The 25,238-nt window shown below is 40.2% G+C and overlaps 1 long non-coding RNA gene across 1 annotated transcript in view; it reads right to left on the bottom strand.

Moving 5' to 3' along the window:
- Nucleotides 1–1,705: 1,705 nt before the first annotated feature.
- Nucleotides 1,706–25,238, bottom strand: part of LOC118525040 (uncharacterized) — a 180,130-nt gene continuing 156,597 nt past the window's right edge. Inside the window, exons 4-5 of the long non-coding RNA XR_013447454.1 lie at nucleotides 11,307–11,568; nucleotides 1,706–2,937 (exon numbers count right to left, since the gene is read on the bottom strand). This is a non-coding gene — a long non-coding RNA (uncharacterized LOC118525040). The remainder of the gene's footprint in view (nucleotides 2,938–11,306; nucleotides 11,569–25,238) is intronic.

Here is a 25,238-nt window from a genome sequence, read left to right as displayed (position 1 = left end):
CTGTGCCCTGGAGAAGCTGTGGTTGAGGCCCAGGGTACAGAATCTCAAGGCCGGCCCTGCCGGGAGCCTTTACTCCATGTCAGGCCGTGCTGCCAATGTGAACACATATTCCCGGAGCAAAAAACGCTAATTCCCACTCTTTCCGGAGCCCCCACTTGCTAGTGCTTAGAATTCTCCTGGGAGACCCAGAGCAGGAACATTTTTCAGATCTCAGCTCAGGGCCAGAGCTTTGTCATCCCCTTGCTGAAGCACCTATTACTCTAGGGCAGTGATGTCAAATGTGAAAGGTCATACCCAGGTGGCCACTTGGCATCATCCAGAGACCAGGGACAGCTGGAGAATGGAATTTGCATCAGCTCCTGAACCTCCAGCCCGCACTGCAATCTCCCATTGCTCTTAAGGACTACAAATGGTGTCAAAAGGCTAAAGACCTCGAAGAGGCGGGCAACATCAGAAACAGTCACTGACACTGAGCTTGAGATGGAGCCAGAAAAATAAATCATTATCATTTAAGCCCTGCACATTTTTATACATACTGTCTTTGCAATATTTCCATAGAATGAGCAAATAAATCACCCCGCTCTTGACATTTTTAATAACTTTAAGAATGTGGTTAGGGTAATACTTAACTTTATTGACATATTGTATGGTTCATCCATCTCATCAAACCTCAATGAAACTTCAATGAATATTAACCGAAGACCCATAATGTACTAGGCACTGCCTGGAGAATCCCCCAAGCAGTCCCTGTCCCCCTCCAGGAGCTCTAACTCATTGGCTTGACTCCTGTCTGTGGGAATCAATAGCCCACGGGGCAAGACTAGATGGAGTCTCGTTCAGATTCTAGCTGGAGGATCCAGCTCCCTGGGTTTGGACTCTGGATGCTTGAGAGTGTTCTCAGGGTCAGGAGCCTCCCTGGTTCTTTAGAGACAGACCTGATGAATGGAAAGAAGAGAGGACAGAATGCCACTGAGTAGCCAAACCCCAAAGACAGTAGATGCAGCCCCAGTGCTTCATTCTGGGACATGATCCTGCCTGGTCCCTGATTTCCTGGAACACGACTCAGAGGCCCAGAGTAGGACCTTAAACTCACCAGTCACACAGCTCTTTCATAGCAGAGCTAGAAGTAAAAACCAAGTGTCTTAATTTTTAAGCCAACACCCTTTTCTGTGGTAAATGATAACGGTGGCATATTTTACAAAGGGGTAGGGGAGTTTTAAAAAAGGAGGTCAAATAATTCAAGGAATAATGATGATAATATTTGACCCATTTCTCAAACGCTACCTCTAGGAGACGCTCTTTAGCACCCTGGATTCTCAAACGCACAAGTTTTTTCTCTTACCCCAGGACTTTTTTGAGATGTTGCCTTCACAAAAATACTGTGACCTTCAACCCTCTTCTCTTAGCCATTCTCATTCATTCTTCAGATCTCAATTTGGACCTCAATTTGGACATCACTCCAAGAAGCTTTTCCTGATCCCTCAAATCTGCTATCTGTTTGCAAGGCTCGCAGCCCCCATCCCACATTCTCCATCACAGCCCCTGTCCCAGCCCCCTGTAATTGTCTTTTACTTGAATGCCTTCTCCAATCTTCTATGAACCTCTGGAGGTCAGGGACTATATCTTTCTCGCTCCCTCAAAATTGTCTCCATAGACCCTAAAGTTAATAACTCTAAGAATGCGATTAAGGTAATACTCAACTTTATTGATATAGTGTATGGTTCATCCATCTCATCAAAACTCAATTAAATCTCAGTGACCATTAAACCAGGGCCCGAAATGTCCCAGGCAGTGGTGCCTGGCATAGAGTAGATGCTCAATAAATATTTTAGAATGTATAAATGAAGAGTGGACCATAGAGCCTCATCAGGGGAAAAAATGTCATTAGCCATTCCTGTCACAGAGGGATCCAATTTCTCCCTCCTCCTGAACACATCCTTGGCTGCTAATCTGAGCATTCCAGAGTGAGACTTAAACTGCCTGAGAAAACATATTATAGGCTATGTAAAGATAAGAGAAAGGTACACACATTTAAATATGGCCCTTCTTATTTATGGGTGCAAACTTTACACTCGGAAGACATATCTTCTTTATAGCAAAAGCCAAGGAAACAAATATTGGACAGAGAAAGAATTTTGCAGCAAACATTGCGGAAATGCTTTAATATCTCTTCTACATAAAGAATTCATACAAATTGATTTTTTAAAATTCAAGACCTCAATAGATAAGTAGACAAAGAACATGAACAGAAAATGCATATAAGGGGAGGCTTAACTGGAAGTAAAAGTACAGAAACATATCCAACCTTGTCAATTAAGACAGTTGGGAGGTATAGGACCCAAGTGCAGGATGAGAAAAGGTCAGTCGCCCCCCTGGCCCAACCTCCCCCCCTCACCGCAGGACTTAACTTGCTGTGTCTGCTGTGGTTCGATGTGCCAGGTGAGGCGGGTTTGAGTAAGAGCCCTCAGGTCCCTAGGAGGCTAGGAGAGATGCAGGGGGCAACACAGTGAGCAAGGCCAAGAGGTGAATGCTGAGCTGGCAGCCAATGGGGTGGAGGGAGGCCATGCAACAGCAAGAAGAGGGGTAGAATGGCTTTCAGGCAGCTTTGCTCATTAGAGGATGCAGCGCCAAAGGTGGCTAGCACAGTGCCTAACACATGGTAAACGCTAGAAAACTGTGAAGCTGGAAATACAGGCTTGCAAACGGAGAAGAAAGAATCAAAAGGGAAATAAATAAATGTTTGGAAACAAGGTGATCTATTTAAATAGGACACAATCCCAGGGGCTTTATGATTTGCTGTCAGCTTCTGGTTTGGCTTCTTCCACAACCAGCTGCCATGCAGGGTTCCCTCAGGTGCACCCACCAGAAGGGAAAGGAGACCCATTAATGCTTCATGCCGGCACGGCTCACAGGTGCCTGGGAAGTTCAGAAATGTTTCTGAAAAACAAAACAATAACGAAAATATGATTTAACCTATTAAACTTTCAGAAGCTAAAAATAAAAATACATTATGCAGTACACCTTAAACTTATACAGTGATGTATGTCAATTCTATCTCAATAAAACTGGAAAAAATAAAAATAATATCCAGTGTCAAGCTTGGTACAGTAGAAATATAAGTATGGCATTTTTGGAAAGCAGTCCAGCAGTATTTATCAAGCACCATGTATCAATTAGTCATCGTGGCAATAACGCTGTGTAACAAATGACCTCAAAAATCTCAGAAATGAAGGTCCCCAGGGGTCCAAGGTGGCAAGTGTATTATAGCCTAAGGCATCCCATGACTGTCAAGAGGGAGCACTGAGCTCCCAAAACAGTTCCTCATCTTGTTGATTGTTGAACCCTGCCTGCTTGCAAAAATCACCGAGGTCCTAAGGTCCAATAATCCATTTTGTGGAGGGTCACATATGGGTCTGTCTACCCAGGCAAAGGAGATAATGCAGTGGAGTGGGATCTAGAGCAAGCAAGAAGGGGAGGCAATCCACTTGATGGGCTCCTTTCCCTAGCTCAAAAGTCATTGCAGAGACTTCGACTGACTTCTCGAAATTGCACATTAAAACCTTGTTGAAAGAAAGCTTATGGGGTGATAAAAATGTCCAATATCTTGAACAGGGTCAAACAGCTTTGTACATCTGTCAATTTAAATGATCACTTAAAATGTGTGCATTTTATAGTATGTGACTTATTCCCCTATGAAGTTGATTTAAAAATAAAACCTGTTGAGAATCATCTTACTATAATATTTAAGTTTCTATAGAAAACTGATTTCATCTGGAAACAGACTGATAAAATTAAGCTGAATAAAAAACTATTTATAGTTCTTTCACTTCTGGCCAAGATGGGATAACAGAGGCTGGGTTTCACCTCCTGTCTGAAATAAACGATATTTTTAAAGACAAAAAAAATGAAAGAAGAGTTTTCAAGACATTGGATGTCAGACACTGATGCCTGAGGAATGGGAAGCAAATGTTACAATTGTCCCAGCTTATTGCCTTAAAAAGGTTTCCAGACCATGGAAAAAGAAGGGGGAAACCAGGCAGAGCCCAGTGAACTTCTTGAGTTTAGAGCTTCCAGAGCTGAGAGCCTGGGGACCTCAATGACATTTATAGAATACTCTCCATTCAAAGACAGCAGAACACACATTCTTTTCAAGTGTACATGAAACATACACATAAAACAATTCTCAAATTATGTCTGGTGCATAAGATAGTCTCAAATTTAAATGAATTGAATTCATACAGTGTATATTTTCTGGCCAAAATGGAATTAAATTATAAATCAACAGCAGAACTCTAAAAATTTATCAAATATTTAAAAAATAAAAAACATACTTCCAAATAACCCATGGGTCAAAGAAGAAATCAAAAGGGCGATTAGAAAGTATTTGGAAGTGGAGGGGCGCCTGGGTGGCTCAGTTGGTTAAGCGACTGCCTTCGGCTCAGGTCATGATCCTGGAGTTCTGGGATCGAGTCCCGCATTGGACTCCCTGCTTGGCAGGGAGTCTGCTTCTCCCTCTGACCCTCCCCCCTTCTCATGCTTTCTCTCTCTCTCTCTCTCTCTCTCTCTCATTCTCTCTCTCAAATAAATAAAATCTTAAAAAAAAAAAAAAGGAAAGTATTTGGAACTGGAAACATGTGAAAACACAGCATAGCAAAATTTGTGGGATGCTGCTAAAGTTGTACATAGGGGGAAATTTATAGTACCAAATGCCTATATTAGAAAAAAAGAAATGTCTCAACTCTGTGACCTCAACCTCCACCCTAGGAAGCTACAAAAATATAAAGACATAAAACCCAATGTAAGCAGAAGAACAGAAATAATAATGATCAGAGTAAATATCAATGGAAAAAGAAACCAAACACAACATAGAAAAAAATCAATGAAACTGAAAGCTGGTTTTTTGAGACCTATAAACCTCTAGCCAGAGTAATCAATAGAGAGAGAGGGAGAAGATACAAATCAGCAATAACAGGAATGAGAGAGGTAAAAATCAGTATGCATTCTAGAGATATTAAAAAGATCATAGGGAATATTATGAACACTTTTATAACAATAAATTTGACAAGTGAAATAAAGTGGACAAATTCCTTGCATGACAGAAATTGCCAAAATTCACTCACGAAAAAATAACCTGAATAGTCCCATGTATTATTAAAGTATTTAATTTGTAGTTAAAAACTTTCCCAGAGGGGCACTTGGGTAGCTCAGGTCATGATCCCAGGGTCCTGGGATCGAATTCCACATCGGGCTTCCTGCCCAGTGGGAATCTGCTTCTCCCTCTGCCTGCCCCTCTCCCTGCTTGTGCTCTCACTTGCTCTCTCCCTCTTGCTCTATCTCTCAAATAAATAAATAAATAAATCATCTTAAAAAAAAAAAACTTTCCCAGAAAAAAAACTCCAAGTCCAGATGGCTTCCCTGATGAATTCTACCAAACATTTGAGGAAGAAATAAAATCAATTCTACACAAATCCTTGAAGAAATTGAAAAGGGACAAAAACTTCCCCACTCATTCCATGAGGCCAACAGTACCCTGATACTAAAAGCAAACAAAGATATTACAATAAAACTCCAGACTAATAGACCTCATGAATATAGATGCAAACATCTTACCAAAATTTTAGCAGATCAAATCCAACAACACACAAAAAGAATAATACGTCATTACTAAGTAGAGTCGATCCCAGGAGGACAAGGCTAGTTTAACATTCAAAAAAAATCAATGTAATTCACCATATTAACAAATCAAAAAGAAAAACTGTACTATTGGGGCCCCTGGGTGGCTAAGTCGGTTAAGTGTCTGCCTTCGGCTTGGGTCATGATTCCAGAGTCCTGGGATCGAGCCCCACGTCGGGTTCCCTGCTCAGTGGGGAGCCTGCTTCTCCCTCTCCCTCTGCTGCTCCCACTACCTGTGCTCTCCTGCTCTCTCTCTGTTAAATAAATAAATAAAATCTTTAAAAAAAAAAAAGAAAAACTGTATTATCAATTTCAATTGGTGCAGAGAAAGCATTTGAAAACATCAACACAACCATTCCTGATAAAAACTTTCAGCAAACCAGGAATAAAAAAAGAACCTCCTCAATGTGATTAAGGGCAGATCTGGAAAATCTACAGCTAATATCATATGTAAATGTGAAAGCCTGAGTATTTTTTGCCTAATATTGAGAATAAGACAAAGATACCAGTCTCGCCATTTCTATTTAACATTTTACTATAGGTTCTAGCCAGGTCAATAAGGCAAGAAGAAATCAGTCATTCGGATGGGAAAAGAAAAATTAAGAGTGTATTTATTCATAGATAACATGATCATCTATGTAGAAAAATTCAATGAAATCTACAAAAATGCTATTACAACTAATGAGTGAGTTTAGAAAGGTTTCAGGATATAAGATCAATATACAAAAATCAATTGTGTTTCTATAAACTAGCAACAAACAATTGGAAGTTGAAATTAAAAAATCAATGTCATTTAGAATAGTATAAAAAAATTAACTACTTATGGGTAAATCTCACAAAAGATGTGAAAGACCTATACTATTAAAACTAAAAAACATTGCTGATAGATATTAAAGATGATCGAAAGAGAGTGATTCTATGTTCATAAATCCTAAGATTCTTAAGATGTTAAATATTGTTAAAATGTTAAATCTCCCAAATTAATCTATGGATTCAGTATAATCCCAATCACATCGCAGCAGGCTTTTTTGGTAAAAATTGACAAACTGATTATAAAAATTCTTACGGATATTAGTCTGTTATCAGATATATGGTTTGTAAATATTTTCTCCCATTCCATTGGTTACCTTTTCATTTTGTTGATTATTTCCTTTGATCTACAGAATCTTTTTAGTTTGATGTAGTCCCACTTGTTTATTTTTGCTTTTGTGGCCTGTGCTTTTGCTGTCATATCTGAAAAATCATTGCCAAGACCAATGTTAAGGAGCTTTTCCCCTACTTTTCCTCCCCCAGGGATTTAATGGTTTCAGATCTTACATTTAAGTCTTTAATCCATTTCAAGTCAATTTTTGTGTGTGGTGTAAGATCAGAACCTAATTTTTATTCTTTTACACATGGATATCCAGTTTTCCCAGCCCCACTTATTAAAGAGATTGTAGTCCAACCCCCCCTGTGTGTTCTTGGTGCCCTTGTCAAAGATTAGTTGACTGTATATGCATGGATTTATTTCTGAGCTCTTGATTCTGTCCTATTAGTCTGTGTCTGTTTAGATGCCAGCACTATACTGCTTTGATTACTATAGCTTTGTAATAGAGTTTGAAATCAGGAAGTATGATGCCTCTAGCTTTGTTCTTCTTTCTCAAGATTGCTTTGGCTCTTAGGAGTTTTCGTGGTTCCACATGAATTTTAGGGCTATTTTTTTTTCTATATCTAAGAAAGATAGTAAAGGAAAAAAAAGATTAAAAAATGGACAAAGGATCAGAATAGACATTTTTCTAAAGAAGATATACAAATAGGGGTGCCTAGGTGGCTCAGTCGGTTAAGCATCTGCCTTTGGCTCAGGTCATGATCCTGGAGTCCTGGGATCGAGCCCCGCGTCCAGCTCCCTGCTCAGTGGGAGTCTGCTTCTCCCTCTCCCTCTGCTCTTTCCCCCACTTGTTTTCTCTCTCTCTCTCACTCACTCTCTCTCTCAAATAAATAATTAAAAAAAAGAAGATATACAAATAGCCAACAGGTATATGAAAATATGCTCAACATCAGGGAAATTCAAATCAAAACCACAATGAGATGTCACTTCACATCTGTTAGGATGGCTGTTATCAAAAAGACAAGTGATAACAAGTGTTGGCAAGGGTGTGAAAAAAAGGTAACCTTTGTACACTGTTGGTGGGAATGTAAATTGATGTATCTATCATAGAATACAGAACTACCATATGATACAGCAATTCTACTTCTGGATACATATCCAAAGGAAATGAAATCAATATTTCAAGGACATAATCATACCTGCACTCCCATGTTCATTGCAACATTATTCACAATAGGCAAGATATGGAAACAACTTAGGTGTCGGTCAGAAAACGAATGGATAAAGAAAATGTAAAAATAAAATACATTGTTACATATGTGGAATATCATTCAGCTATAAAAAAGAAGGACATCCAGGGCACCTGGGTAACTCAGTCATTTAAGTGTCTGCCTTCAGCTCAGGTCATGATCTCGCAGTCCTAGGATGGAGCCCCACATCCAGCTCCCTGCTCGGCGGGGAGTCTGCTTCTCCCTCTCCCTCTGCCCCTCCCCCCACTTGTGCATTCACTCTCCCTCTCTCAAATAAATAAATAAAATCCTAAAAAAAAGAAAAAGAAGGAAATCCTGCCATTTGCAACAATATGGATGAACCTAGTGGACATTATGCTATGTGAAATAAGCCTGACACAGGAAGACAAATACTGTGTGATCTCACATATATGTGGAAACTAAAAGTAAAATTCATAGAACAGTGGTTGTCAGGCACTGGGGGGCACAGGAGGGATGGAGATGTTGGTCAAAGGATACAAAGGATACAAACTTTCATTAATAAGATCAGTAAGTTCTCAGGATCTAATGTAGAACATGGAGACTATAGTTAATAATACTGTATTGTATACTTGGATTTTGCTAAGAGAACAGATCTTAAATGTTCTTACCACAATAAAAGTAATTATGTGAAGTGATGGATGCAATAATTAATTTGATTGTGGTAATCATTTCACAGTGCATATGTACATTAAATCATCACACTGAACACGTTAATTATATATAATTTTTATTTGTCAACTATACTTCAATAAAGCTAGGGGAAAATCATATGGAAATGTACAGAACCAATAATGGCCAAAACAACTTTCAAAAAGAGCAATGCAGGGAACTAAAACTATCTCATTTCAAGACTTATAAAGCTACAGTAATCAGGACAATGTGGTATCAGCTTCAAGATAAACAAATATATCAATGGAACATAATAGTCTAAAAACAGACCCACACATATATGAACAACTGATTTTCAACAAAGGTGCAAGAGAAATTCAGTGGAAACAGAATATGCAAAAATGAACTCAAAATAGATCATGGACCTAAATTTAAAACCTAAAACTATAAAATTTTTAGAATAAAACATAGGAGAAAGTCTTTGTGACTCTGAATTAATCAATGATTTTTTAAATATGACATCAAAAGCCTAATACATAAAAGAAAAATGATACATTTTATTTCATCAAAATTAATACTTTATTCTTCAAAGTATACTGTTAAAAGATATTGTTTAAAAGAATGAAGAAGTCATGAAAGAATTTTCAAAGAGTGGTTAAAAAAGCAAACCAAGTAAGTGCTTCAAAACTAGGTAGAAGAAAAGCAGGGATTAGAGGAAATGGGATAGATGAGCCTCAGGTAGTGAAACCTAACTTCCTCAAGTTCATCTGAAGGCAAGAGATGGCATAAGAAGTCAGAAGGCGTGGGTGGTATCTGATGGCTGTCCAGAGAAAAGGAAGACGATCCACCAAAGTAACCCTGCCTCTGGTTCCCACAACTTAAGGAGACCCCATGGTTGACAGTGACAGAAAAAGCTACTCGGAGCTTAGTAGATTCTGGAGGCCTTCATAATCCAGCTTGCCCTAAAATCCCAGAGCTTCAGGAAAACTCCCAAGAGAAAGAAAGCTTTATAAATCTTCTGGATGACTTAGGTCTCCAAATGATCTTCATTGCAATCCCTTCTAGGGGGAAAAAAAATCTGAGATGGGTCTTCTGAATATGGCCACTTACTATTAGATTACATTCATGTACTCCTCTACTGGCATCCTATATTGGTTTTCAAACAGGCATTAGGAAGTAGAAACTGTAAAAGTATAAAATAAAAACAAAAATCAGAGGTATAGTATTTTCTTTCCACATTCTCAATCATCTTGCATACTGAGTGACCACACCTCACTTTGGAGACCACTGAGTTAGATAAAGCACTCTAGTTACATCCAGTAGACAGGAAATAATCAGACCTGATAGATTATGACAATATTAAGAAAAATAGAAATAGCTATGATAACAAAACATCGTAAACAACTGAACTATCCAAGAAAGAATAACTGGTCAAACTTACATCCACTTGACAAACTATTAAACAATCATTTAAAATGATATCTTCAATAGTATGGAGGTTCCCCCAAAAATGAAAAATGGAAATATCATATGATCCAGTAATTCGACTACTGGGTATTCACCCAAAGGAAACAAAAATAGTACCTCAAAGAGATATATACACCCCTATGTTTATTGCAGCTTTATGTACAATAGCCAAGATATGGAAGCACCCCACATGTTCATTGATACTAAATGGATAAAGAAGATGTAGTATATATATACAATAGAATATTATTCAGTCATGAAAAAGAATGAGATCTTGACATTTGTGACAACATAGATGGACCTAGAGGGTATTTGCTAAGTGAAATAAGTCAGACAGAGAAAGACAAACACTGTATGATTTCACTTACCTACGGAATCTAAAAAAAACAGCCAACCAACCAAACAAATAAACAAAAAACAGAAACAGACCCATAAATAGAGAGATATTCTCAATAGAGAACAAATTGTTGGTCACCAAAAGGGAAAGCAGGTGGGGAGATGAGCAAAATGGGTGAAGGGAAGTGTGGGAGATACAGCCTTCCAGTTATGGAATGAGTAAGTCATGTGGATGAAAGGTACAGCATACGGAATATAGTCAATGGTACTATAATAGCATTGTATGGTGACAGATGGTCGCTTCACCTTGGTGAGCACAGCATAACATACAGAGTTGTTGAATCACTATGTTGTACACCTGAAATTAATACACATTTGTATGTCAACTATACTTCAATTAAAAAATAAAAACAAAAATAAAGAATAAGATATGTTTTCAAAGAATATTCTCTGACATGTAAAAATGTTCATGATGTGGCATTACATGAGAAAAACGAATGCACAATACTCAGGAAGCTTCCAATTTTGTAAAAGGAAAACTTACATATGTATCATGGAAAAGACTGAGAAGAACTGTGTTGAGGTGTAATTAAATTTTGGATGATTTTACATTTTTGCTTTATTCTTTCAGCCTTTTCCAAATGCTCTGAAATCAACATTTTCCATTTTATAATCATAAAAACACAATATTTTTGTAAAGAAAGCATTATAAAAAGATAAACCCACCAGGCAGTAAAAAGTGGTGACACTGAACACTTCTAGTGAGAGGTTAAGAAGGTTAGAAAGAGATTTAAAAAATCAGAACTCTAAGTGTAATGTATAGGGCCCTGGGTTCTCAGTAATGATGGAAGACGGGTACCCACCAGCACTCAGCATCTTCATTCACTTGGTTACAGGCATCCATCCTGCGAGCTCCAATCATGTCACAGACGGTGAGTGAGGCCATAGCAGTATAAAGATGCTTCAGAAGCAGGGGGCCCCGCCCCGGAGTGCTTCTCAGTCAGTTAACTTGTGTTCCCATGCTGTGCTCTCCAAAACAGAAAGCAACAAGTCTTCCTCTATACAAATCAGCTTTAGTGTTTTCTTGTGAAACAGGGTGGTTGAGGATGTGCTGGCCACCACAATCTAAAAAGATATGACAAGGAGAAGGAGATTCAGAGAAGGAGAAATAAAATGGGAATATCGGACAGGCTGAAATGTTAGGGTCTTCAATCTGAAGGCCAGAAGGGAAGGGATTGGGATCCACAGAACCGAGAATCTTGAGGATGCATGGAGCACAGACTTACTCAACCAAATTCCAAAACTCTGTGACTAGGAGATGTCCTGTGAAACGTGACCCAGGTTTAGTTCCAGACATAAAAGGAAGCAATTTCTCTCACAATGAGTAATAAATGGATTGGAACTTATTGGAATTCATCATCCCCAAGAGGTAATGCTGGCAGGAACCATAAATGCCTTCCAAAAAGCTTTGGACAAATTTATGAATGGCAGAATTGTAAATGACCTCTTTTGCTCCCTCCCTCTTGCTCTTTCTCTCTCAAGCAGACACTGTAGAGACTGAGCTAGTGATTGCCCTAAGAGATGCTGCTCCGATTTTCCCTAATGGCCAGGCAAGGTCAGGGCCCCCACCCTGTGTTCCCACGGCACCCTGACCACACTGCATTATTATTCCTTGCCAAGGGGCCTGCGGCCCTGCTAGGTTGTCACAGCGACAGGCAGTACTGAGTAGGTGCTCAATAAGTGTGGGTTGAAACAATGGTTGGACCCCGCCTGTCTTTGTTAGAGGAAGCAGCCTGGAAGGTGTGCCATGTGCCACATTTAATCGGGGCCAAATCTTGAGAGCTTTTACACTGGCAGGCGTGTTGATTGCTTTCTGGTCCTTGCTCTCCACTACCCCCACCCCCACTCCCATGTGCTCCCAGAGCAGAAAATCTGGTGCAAGGGCAGGAAGTGTGGGCAGTTTAGGGTATACTCTCAGAGGAATACCCCCAAGTGAAGCCGTGCAAGAACATCTCATCTAAGAAGTGGCTCTTGGAAGCTCCTGGGAAACTAATGTCTGGAGAGCTCTCGTCCTCCCCATCTTCTTATCCCCCAGCCCTGCTCACCAGACAGCTCTATTGTCCACCCCTGTGAGCTTCTGAGCTCTGATTTGCAAGTCAATTCCCTGGGAACCACATCATAAGATACATTATCAGATAACAGATACTCCGTTATGTCAAGGACACAGTCTCCCACATCTCCTCTAAGCCTTGTTTAATAACATGAGTCTTATCTGTAAGTGAGCCAAGATTCTTTAGGTTGAGGAGGGATTTTAATTTATTTTTCCATTAATGGTCAGCATCCATGCTAAACCTGTAAACACTGTTTCTATAAAGGCAATGCAATACTAATTTTTAATGCAAATAAATAACTAGAGTGAGTGATTCAGAGGTACAGTTTGTCCCAATGGGGCTTTTGCAAATCTCTTACATTTGGCTTTGGAGAAGAGAGAATACTTTATATTCTGGTAAGTTGCAGTGGTCACCTAGGGTCCAGTTTCCTCATTCTTGGGATTTCTCAAGGATATATGGGAGAAAGGAAAGATAAATCAAAAGTAGAGATCATAACACCATACAGCTGTTAAAGTTAGAAAAAAATCTTAGAGATTTTCTACTAAAACTCTTTTGTTTTATAGGTGAGAAATGTGGTCACAGAAAGAACAAGGCCTGCCTGGGGATATGCGGCCTATGGATAACTGTGCAGAGTCCAGAAATGGCAAGTGTCTGAGAAATGTACAGGAGCGGCTACGGTAGCAGAGCACCCCACTGCTGAGTTTGTGACTATTGTTGAGGTGCCAGTAACCCACCAGGTTTGGCACATATGGCACAGATTCTCCTGGTCAGAACTCACTGGACACATTCTATTATACAGATCCCATAAGTCTATTTAAACGTGTCAGATATTTACTCTGATTTGGGTTTCCAAATACAGTCACTAGAATTGCATAAAACCTGTAGAGGTTAAACAGTAGGTCTTGCCAGGAATCCCAAGAGCCCAGAGCCCAGAATTCTGTCTGGACTGAGATCCAGACCATGGTGAACCCAGGCCTGGAGGTCCTCAAGACAGTGGCTCCTCTGGAAGAAGAAGAAAAAGCCACAGAAAAACTCAAGATCAAGTTGGCACCCATAATTATCAGTCTAGAGGCCACAGGAACTGACGTTTCTGGGAGGCCCCCCCAGTCAACTGGGAGAAACAAGGGTCACAATCACTCTCGGAGCACAGTCAGTCACCAAAAGTAGCATTTCTCAACAGTTATGAAGGCTGAGATGGGGAAAAAGCATGATGAACAACGGGTGTGAGATGGGGGGTGGACCATCACCAGCCAGACTGTGAAGAAGATGGAGCAGGTGATGGCTTCTCCATGGGCTCACACTCCCACCAACCAACAGAGTCACCACTGCCCTCTTAAAACCAGCTCATCCTTCTGGAACTGGAAGAGTGGTTAGAGTAAACATGCTGACATGATAGGGATCTGCATCTCAAAGATTTCTGTTCTCTAGTGAGTTAGGCATGAAGTAAAGTGGACAAAAGTACTCCCCCTGCAGTCAGGCAATGATTCCATCAAGGAAGACTCAGACGGTACACCGGGCAGGAAGTGAGCAGCCAGAGAACATCCATGTCCTGGACCAGAGAAGGGGGTTAGCCACATGGTACCTAAGAAGCTATGGACACTTAGTAGGGGAGAACAAATATGAATTTTTTAATTATCTATTTAAAGTAGTTTCTCCACACTATAATTACACGTTTTCATTGTATTTAATTTGGGGGTGTTTTTATTGATAGTGGTGATGTCCTTCTGATTATAAATGGAGAGAAAAACCACCAATCTTTAAAGGGTCTGAGATCTCTTTGTTCTTGTTGGTTTACAGGAAGCAGCAAGACCTTGAGAACAGGAGAAAACACTGCAGCAGGACTGAGTGAGCTAGTATATGACCCACTATTTCAGGCAGATATAGAAAGCTCATCTTCTTCAGAAAAGGAACTGAGAGAGGAAATGAAAGAAAAAAATTATTGAGTCCAACTTCTGTCATATGGGATATAGTCACACTTCCTGGACTACACATCATTTTCTACTTTTTCTGATGCTTCTATAACTTGAAGAAAAGAGAAGGAAAAAATCCCATAAGCACTGGCATCTAGCTCTGGAAGGAGACAGACTAGACTGTGGTCAGGTAACCAGGAAACATGTGATCTCTAAGCTTCTGTCGGTGTTTTCAACTGTGAAAGTATGGAGACCAGGAAAGATGGCCCTATGCTTATAGAACACTACCATGGGTGTTTGGATATAGGAAGCTGGGTCAAGAACTTAGTATGGGTTGGAGATGGGAGCTGAACTGCCTTGTTGACAGGAGAAGAAGGATGGACTGACTCCAGGCACAGACTTAGCAAGGAGGACTCAGGCACTAGAATCCCAGTGCAGGAGAGCTGGGGCCACACCCTTTAGGGGTCCTCCATATTCCCCCAGCTCTGCATTCCCTGAAGGCCACAATCCTTTCAATTTGTCTCCCCACTAGACACATACTCCCCATGGCAATCCTGTTTTCCTCCAAGTGTCCCCCTTGCTCTGGACTGTAGCCAGAGTATCCAGGCTACTAATTTCCTGCCCTAGACACCCATTACTCCCTATTCCCCTCCATACCCAACAGCTGCCCTGGCAAGAAATCTGTGAATTCCTAGGTCCCTGGAATACAGGGCCAGGACTGGAAGAAAAGATGAAGACAACAATGGAGAAAGTTCATAGATACCCAAGGTGCCCAATTCAGCAAGTATCTCTCTTCTTGTGCTTTCCTGCCCACAAGTGTTACCAGCCTTGTGGCTCACCATCATGCCCCTAATGCTTTATTGTGCTATTGTGCTGGGAAAGATAGCCCTACTGCCCTACTGCCCCAGCCTGAGATTCCCTATTCCCTGGCTCTAAGTGATGAGAAAAAATGAAGAAAGACCACTTGGCCAGTAAGATTACCCTTTTACTTCTCAGTTGACCTTGTAGCTGCCACGTTCAGAAGAGCAGCAATTTTTCAAAATGGTGGCCCTCTGAGTTATATGTTGAAGAAAAATTTAAAATTAATAAAATATGATATTTCCTTTTATTTATAATGCTGGCAGTTGATGTGACAAAATCATATTAAGAACATTGTTCCACTTTTAAAATGGTGGCTTAGTAGAGTGTTTTATGGGTGGGGAACCTATTTTCCCAGCAGGCTTGTATTGCCTATACTTACTGCAGGGTCTGCTAACAATGTTGTATCTGCCTTATCTGCATTCTTCAACCTGTTATGATATATGAGCTACTACTACTTTCTTTCTCTATATGCTAATCCTCAAAAGCTATTTCTCGGGGTGGGGGGGAGATGCAAATAACTGTAAGTTTATGGTTTGAGGCAGAAAATGAAAGAGAAGACTCAGAAGGATAAAAGATGGCATCAGGCCAGGGCTTATGGGGGATTGTGACTAATTTTAGAGTATGATGCCTATACTCAATTTTAAGTGACTGCCTATAAGTCCTACCCATTACTCACAAATAATCCTTAACTAAAAGTCTCCTGTGTACATAAAGTGTGTTAGTGATCACTGAGGTAAATTTAAGGAACTGGGAAGGTCTTAAGATTAAGGCAAAGATGTACAAAAAATTAATGGTGGTTAAAGGAAGCAAGACACAGAGCACAGCTCCATAAGTCAGGAAAGCAAAATTTTAAATCAAAATTTAAGTAGAGGAAACACCAGCTTCCAGATAAACTTCAATAGAAAGAGATACTGGTATAAATCAAAACTAAATTTTAAAAAAGAATTCTCTAAAATTCTAAAGCAAAGTGAAGCAAATGAACCCTAAGTTGGTGGCATAACCAAACACAGAAAAACTATTCCAAGATATTTTAAAACACATCAATTAACTTTACATCCTAAATAGGATAAACCCTAAAACAAAATAACTGCAAAAATATTGCAAACTGTATGTATCCAGTTATCATATTATCATTTGCTTTGTTGACTTTATTATTCTCAGACTGTTTTATGTGTATTGTGGGATAAAATTAATGAATGCTTATGTTAACATTTTTGAGAACTGGGATTATCAGGTATAGGAGAAAGGGTTACAGGCATAAAAACAATGAGGTTAAATAAAAACCCCATAATCCTGAATTTGAATTGGAAGTACCAGAATAATGTCATGATGAATTTTATCTTTTGAAAATGTATTTCTCAGCTCTATCTGCTAAAAAGTCTAGAAACAATAACCAACCCAACAGCAATGAGCACTCCTAGTATCTACACTATGGTTTCTAAATATTTCCCCCAAAACGACTCTCCTTGAAGAAATGGCTGGTTCCAGCTCTGGTTTAAGAAACAAGATGAGCCTGAAATCTTATTATACTAAAAAGCAAGGAGGTAATTAAGGGCAACTAGGGTTTTCTCAAAAGGACTCAGGATCCAAATTGAAAAGTCTCACACTCTCCAAAATTGGGACAGTTTGTCCACTGATAAGAATAAATTTCAATGTTTTAATATAATACCAAGTATGTTTGAGTCCATAAGCCCAAATGGTGCTAAAAAAATAACAACGGCAAAAAGGAAACTCAGTAGTAACTGATGGAAAATTAGGAAACCATTATTCTGAAAATGAATACAAGGAAAATATCAAGCAATTATCTTTCCTTTCCTATAAAGATCTGTACTTCAGAGTAACGTAACTGATGATGAGGGAAAGTTTTTCTTTTTAAGAGGCGTTCCACATACCAAGTGAAGAAGAAATGATGGAATTAGGAAATAAATATTTGGTAACTACAAAGGAATTGATGGACCGAGATAATGATTATCAGTGCTGCTCGTATCACAATGAGACACATCTGGATATTGTGGATCTCCTCATGAAAGTACAGAATTCTACCAACTAAGTGATCTTGCCAAAAAAATAAATAAAATAAAACTTGAATCTAATCAAGCCCCTAGATCTAACTAGCAATTTAGATGAACAGAGGAACTCATTACATGACTACATGGGATCCAATTAGTAAAATCCAGACAGTGGAAAACGCTTTAGGACAGACAATTCAGTTTCTTCAACAACTAAATTACAAAGAAAAAGAGAGTGAAAATGAGATGGAAGAGGAACATTTAGGTTAAAAGAGACTTATAATAGATATCAACAACTGCAGTGTGTGGGCCTTATTTGAATCTGGATTGAATCAAACTGTAAAATATAAAAATAATGAGACAATCAAGGAAATGTGAACACTGGTTGAATATTTGGTGATATTAAGGTATTTTTTCTGTAATAATGAATGGTATTGTGGTTATGGTTAGGGATTCTAAAAAAAATACCTAAGTTTTAAAGATACATACTGAAATATTTGTTGATAAAATGACATGATGGTTGGAATATGCTTCAAAAAAATGGGGAGGGAGGATTGGAGAGGACAAGGTCAGTAAATGGGAATACAGAGGAAACAAAATTGACTATGAACTTACAATTGTTGAAGCTGGGTGACGGATACCTAGGGGTTCTCTCTCTCTTTTTGTATTTTTTGAAATTTCCCCCCAATAAAATTTTTTAAGAAAAGAAAGAGGAAAGAAAAGAGGATGCTAGTTCCATTGGACATAAGAGAAATACTTGAATCATTAAAAAAGTCATCAGTGGGGTCCCCCCAGAAAGCTGTAGGACTAAAATAAGGGTCTCTCTTAACTTGTATCATCTTCCCCCATGGGTTGTATTGTGACCAGATCTCTTCTCCATTCTTAGATACATGTATTCCCTCCTCTAGTATGTTTCCATGCACAGAGCAGTCCTCTCAGTCTTCCAGAGATGACCAAAGAATCTGAAACCAGTACCAACAAGAGGAGTTGGATTCTGTACCACATAAAGTGGCAAAAGGAGTGGGTCATTAATGGCCTAGGCATCATTAATTAGAACCCCCTCTGGCCTGAAGTCTTGTTTGTTTGGCTAGTGGAGTGTTTAATTTTTTTTTTTTTTCAATGCCTTTGGTCAAAGTGTGTACCATGAGCCTCTATAAACCTATACACTGACATTTCATGCCTGGCCCTGGGAGCCTGGTAACCCATGACCCATATCCTCAATACTAAGGCAATTCTGGCTCAAAGACTTAGAGATTTTTCCTTATTCTGTAGCATTTGAAAACATTATCCACCACAAAATCTTTGGATGCTGCTAGTTTACAGTTTGAGCAAATTCAGTACCCACCCTTTTACCCACTCTGTCTCTACCTTTAAATCTTAAATCCAAAAGATTTGTGGTGATATGAATTGACTGATGAAAATCTCTTCCTGTAACTCAATAAAACCTTTTGCTTTACTTTTTCTTGTTTTCTAAGCAAAAATACATTTGGATTCTTAAAAATCATTGATTTGATCTGGTGAGAAAAGTCAATTCAAAGTAGCCTCCCTTATTTAGACAAAATAATTGCAGTAGGATGAGTAACTTTGTGTTCATCCTCTTTGATTAACTTTAAGATGAATCTGGAATTAATTCATTGACATCACAATAGGATCATTCTATGAGGAAACCCTGCCTCTGAGGAGAAAGTGATTGACATGCTTTCAAATTGCCTGGGAGGGCTACAATTTGGAACAGTAAAGCAATGGGGGTGGGGGTAACAGATGAGCTAAACCTAGAAGGAGCTTACAAGAGTTCGAAGACTGACTGCCAGTTCCTTGCCTTGGCCAAGTCATTACAACTCACTGAGCCTTAGTTTCTCAGCTTTCTCTAGGAAGTGGTATTTTGTTATAGCAGCCCAAGCAGACTAAGACAGAGCTGTAACACGTTTCTTGCAAGGATTTGGGCTTCTTGATTGTTCTTGCTCCTAAACTGGATGATTTATAGAAAATGGCAGGCTGCGTCCAAAATGTATATACTATACCTAGAATGTTTGCCCTAACCAATGTATTAGAACTGATAAGATTGTCTCATCTATAGATTTATATGAAGGTCTTTGGTGAATAGCCATGGAAGAGGTATCTAGATGGCAACATTTATAATATCATTTGAGACGTGGGATTTAATGAGTTCAATTTGGACCAAGAACTATGTTTATATCTTTACCAAAGTTGGGCAATGTAATATCCAAGTGGCTGAGCATTTTCACTATGGCCTGTGTTCCTAAAATTGCTCATTGACAGTGTAAATGTACACCTGGGTCATCTCAAATTGTAACTCACAGCAGAGTCCAAGTTAATCTTATATGAAACTTAGTCAATACTAGGCTGCTTCCCAGGACCCAAAAATGGCAAAAGAATAGACGAAAAAGGTCTCACCTTGCTATTTTCTGGCCAAACCATACCTGGAACATTGTGTCCAAATTTTATTCCCCACAATTACAAAGGGACTTTAACAAATGATAGCATGTTCCAAGGAAAGTAAAATTTCTAAAATCCATCATGGATGAGGTCTTTTTAGAAGACTGAATTAAAAGCAAAGATTTAGAGAGAGGCAAAACCCGTCCTTATATGTTCCACAGGTTGGCAAAGCACTGGGATTATTTTGAGTGGTCCCAGAGGAAAGGGCTAGAATGAATGGGTAGAGGTTACACACAGAAAAACCTCAAATCACCACAGCAACTTGAAAATGTTTTTTAATCCTGAAATCTGACCCAAAATATGGTAGAGGCTATCTGGAGAGGTAGCGAGTCCTCCAACACCAAAGGTGTGCAGGGACCACCTAGACACCCATTTTTCCACAGTGCTATCGAAGGGATTTCTGCATAGGCTGGAGGGTTGTTTAGATGACTGTGAAGGTCACCCAGCTCTGACATTCTTCCTTGCTTCCCTGAAAGCTGCAGGCCCCAAGTGGCAGCATGGCACAGTAGTCAAGAGCCCGGTTAGGGAGAGTTGTACACCCGGGTCCCGATCCTAACTCTGCAAATGTGGCCAAGGGTTCTAACATGTCTAAGGTTCAGTTTTCATTTCTAAAATAAGGATAATGGTACCCACGTTCTACTGCTTTGTAAAAATTGAGCTAATTATCTTGAGCTCAGCATATTAATAACTTCTCCAGGAAAGATAAAACAAGTCTTCCTCACCCAGTCTGACAACTTTGGACCTTTTTTTAGGTGTATCCAATGATGAATTAGGTGCTGTGTCTTATTTCATTTTGATTCGTTTTTATAAGAGCTTGAGAACTTAAAGCAGGATACAAACGCTTTCAGTAGAAAATAATCTCCAAGGGGAAATATTGACAATTGTTTGGGCGTCAGGAAAAACCTGTCTGCATATTTTGAGTCAGGAGCTCACTCTGTGTAGAGATCATCAGCAGAATTCCCAAGGCCCTGCCACATGGGGTGTGGGGATGTCAGACCTCACGTTGGGCACTCAGAATGCAAGAGATGAAAACAGCCAGCAGAAGGGCTTTCTTGGTTAAAGAAGGGGAGCAAACTGACCCATGGCAGTTCTCAGACTCAGCGAAGAGAATAGCGCACCCTAACCTTTGCCTAAGACGGCAGAAGTGTGTAGGGAGCATGCAGGGAGGGAACCATGGATTGTGAAGGGGGTAAAAGGACTTACTCCACAATTAAGCAAGGAAAGAGGGGGCAGGTGAATTTCCAGCTACACCGCCATGCTGACCTCAGTCATATTCAGTCTCAGCTTTCTCCCTTGTCCAAGAATGGGAAACCTACAGCTTATTCCTCCTATCCAATCCTTGCTGGTGAACAAAGCAAACTCGCAGCTCCTAATTGAGAGAAAGCAACCCCACAAGGCGTGCAAATAAATGAATATGCACTCCAACCTACTGACGCATCTCTAAACTTTGATTTCACTTCTCAGGAGCCAAATTGCATTATAAGCAAGTGCTCAAATTTGCAGAAATGCCACAGAGGGAAACAAGGAAATTATACCCCCTTTGTTTGGACTTTGGTGGCATCACAAACCATAGAAACTTTCCATCATACCACCTCCCCTTAATGTGAATATTTACTGCCTGTGTCCCTTGAGTAATATCTTCTTTCTTTCACACTCTGTTCAATTTCAAGTTTTAATTTCAGTAATTTTATTGACATGACAATGTACACAAATGCTGCTGGAGTTAATCCAGCAATGCTCCGTGTTAGGGCCCGTTTTATATCATCTCTGTCTTTCCTATTATTCTCCATCTCTCATTTGGTGATAGGCTGTCACAGAGCAGGGAGGTTATCTGGCTGTCCTTATTTTACCTGAAAGTTATGGAGAATTTTTCCTTCATAGAAGGTATTCTGTTGCCCTTTCAGACAGTTGGATAAAAAGTGCACTATCCATATTCTTCACAAAGGAGGTTCCTCTTGCATGTCCCTAACTCCCCTGATTACAAAGTCTATCTTGCATAAGTTTCACATTTTTTCTGGTTATTTGCTTTTGTTGGTTTGGCTTGTTTTGTTGTCATTGTTTTAATTTTAATTTTCCATTTTTGCGTTGGAATTGTGGATCTTACATCTGCTAAAAATTTGGAGTATGTATTAGTTTCTTGGGTTGCCATAAGAAATTACCACAAACTTAGATGGCTTGACCTGTTCCATTTCCAACCTGGGCTGGCTCACCCCTCCTTAGGCTACCTGATGGTCCCCTGCTCCCAGGGAGTCACCATACTGATGCCAAACTTAGTGCGGACACTTGATCGACACAGCGCGCTACAGCCCAGAACTCCTCGGCTCAAGCGATCCTCCTTAGATGGCTTAAAACAACAGAAATTTATTGTCTCCAGTTCTGGAGTCCAGACACTGGAAATCAAGGTGCTCCCTCTGAAGTCTCTAAGGGGAAAATCCTTCCTTACCTCTTCCTGGCTTCTGGTGGTTGGAATCCTTGTCGTTCCTTGACTTATATAGGTGCACCACTCCAATTTCTGCCTCCAAAGTCACATGACATTCTCCCTGTGTCTGTGTTCAAATTTCCCTCTTCTTATAAAGACAACAGCTCTTGCATTAGGGCTGACCCTAAATAAGTATGCCCTCATCTTAACTTGATTACACCTGCAAAGACCCTGTTTCCAAGTAAGGTCATATTCACAGGTAGTGGGGCTAGGACTTGAACATATCTTTTAGGGGGACACAATTCAACCTGTAAAGGGGCATTTGGTGGAAATAAAACAATCTGTTAATGTGACTCTTGGGTGCCCTGTTCAGGGGCAATAAAGCAGCACAATCACACTCTGTGGTTTATAGCCTGAATTTTAGAACATTCCTATAAGAGATACTTAAGTCCAGAAGTGATCCCCCACTCCTCTCCCCCCAAAAAATTCTTAGACATTCCTATGTGTACTGTTCGCTGGAGTCCAAATACACAGAAGCTGAGACAATATCAACATAGATGTAATGAAGTACTAATAGCTTTGAAACTCACCTCATCCCATCTCCTATGCAGGCACCCGGGAGATACAAAATCATCAGAAGTCAAAAGAGAAATATTGCACCATAGAATTCCCTAAAATGTGTGTGTGTGAGTGTATGTGTGGACACATACTTTACACATTCTTTTCATTAACAAGCCTGATTTTTCAAGGTTTTTTTCTATATAGGATAATTGGCCATATTCGTGCCAATAGCTCTGATGGCTCAGAAAGAGCTCTTGCTTCTTCACCAAGAAGGTCCAGAAAGAAGCAGCTAATAAGCATCTGTGTGGATGCTGGGGTGTGCTGGAGGATATGTCCCCCTTGCTTAGCTGGCATGCCCATCCTGGGCCATCCTTATCAACCTTAGTCACAACAGCAGAAGTCCATGGGCCCAGACACCTTCCCTCACCTAACATCCAGCTGGCCTGCTTTGGTTCCTTATCCCTGAAAGCAGAGATTCTAACTAGTGTGAGCATCAGAATCACCTGGAGAGCTTGTCAAAATTAAGATTGCCGGCCACACCCCCTCAGTTCCTCATTTGGTGGCCGGGGTGGGGCTTGAGAATTTTCATTTCCAACCAGTCCTCTAGTCCACCAGCAGGGGCAGCTGGTCCAAGGCCCATACTTAGAAGAGCACTAGCCTAGAGAATGGAGTCTGCACTTCTAGAAATACAAAACAATGTGCACAGCCCGGCCTGTTTCTCCAATTTCGGTTCCTTTCATTCCCCCCACCGACAGTTTTTTTTGGTTTTTTTTGGTTCTTTATTGTTATGTTAATCACCATACATTACATCATTAGTTTTTGATGTAGTGCTCCATGATTCATTGTTTGTGCATAACACCCAGTGCTCCATGCAGAACGTGCCCTCTTTAATACCCATCACCAGGCTAACCCATCCCCTCACCCCCCACCCCTCTAGAACCCTCAGTTTGGTTTTCAGAGTCCATCATCTCTCATGGTTCGTCTCCCCCTCCGATTTCCCCCCTTCATTCTTCCCCTCTTGCTATCTTCTTTTTTTTTTCTTAACATATATTGCATTATTTGTTTCAGAGGTACAGATCTGTGATTCAACAGTCTTGCACAATTCACAGCGCTAAGCATAGCACATACCCTCCCCAATGTCTATCACCCAGCCACCCCACCCCTCCCACCCCACCCCCCACTCCAGCAACCCTCAGTTTGTTTCCGGAGATTAAGAATTCCTCATATCAGTGAGGTCATATGATACATGTCTTTCTCTGATTGACTTATTTCGCTCAGCATAACACCCTCCAGTTCCATCCACGTCGTTGCAAATGGCAAGATCTCATTCCTTTTGATGGCTGCATAATATTCCATTGTATATATATACCACATCTTCTTTATCCATTCATCTGTCGATGGACATCTTGGCTCTTTCCACAGTTTGGCTATTGTACATTGCTGCTATAAACATCGGGGTGCGCGTACCCCTTCGGATCCCTACATTTGTATCTTTCCCCCACCGACAGTTTAAACTCCAGCAGAAACATCTACTTGTTTTTCCCAGCAGATAGAATGCAGTTTCCTGTGGCTGTCACATCCCATTCATCTTGCTAGCAATTTGCTTTCCTACTTCATCTATCTTCAAAACTTTGCCTCAGCATCACTGCCCCAGTGAGGTCTTCAGAAAGGTCTCCATTTGTCTCCCCTCGGGTGCTATTGTTTTTCTATTTTTCTATATCCCTGAATCCCTCCATAACTGGACTGTGGGATCCTTGAGGTCTAGATTCATACCCTTTGCCTCACTGCCCACGATACCCAAGAGATGTTCCATCAATGCTTTCCTGCACTTAACCAGGATCATTGGTCAAAGAATTCTGGCAGTCAATTGTCTATACTGTTCCTTTGTGTGGCTTATAAATCTTCCATTTCATCTGCAAATAGGAGCTCTCTTAGAATTCTACTGGTGGTTATCCAAAGTTGGAAGACAAAGAATACTTGCAAACTTGAAGTATAGCAGGGTTTGTCTATATCTAGGGCTTTTCCTTCAAGTACTTTTATTAATGGAGAAGAAAAGGAAATATAAAAGTACGTCTAAAAGAACTGTGGCTATACGCAGAGATAAACCAAGAAAAACAGACTCCTACCACAAAATGAACAGTATAAAGATAGTGGAAAACAACTCAGGTTGGTTTAACATCAACTCAATGAGGAGGGACTTTCTATTCACAGAAGCCCATCACGGTCTGCACACAACTCCAAGAAAGCCAGCCCAGCTCATCACCACAGAAGGAATATGCATGTTAGGAGACGGAGAGCAGCAAGCACCCATCCCCAAGTGATGACAGAGAAGCTGAGCAGGGCCAGGAGGGACACCTAGAGGGGAGGGTTTGGGTTTCATGTTGCACAACTGGATGCCAGTGGGGTTGACCAGACCTGCCACTTCACCTGCTGATCCGGTGAGCTCAGTGTAGGTAGTAATCATGGG

This window comes from Halichoerus grypus, chromosome 1 (genome assembly GCF_964656455.1).
Source record: "Halichoerus grypus chromosome 1, mHalGry1.hap1.1, whole genome shotgun sequence".
In the NCBI taxonomy this organism is placed as follows: domain Eukaryota; kingdom Metazoa; phylum Chordata; class Mammalia; order Carnivora; family Phocidae; genus Halichoerus; species Halichoerus grypus.
Note: the sequence above shows the minus strand (reverse complement) of the source record. Positions and strands in the feature narration are given on the sequence as shown.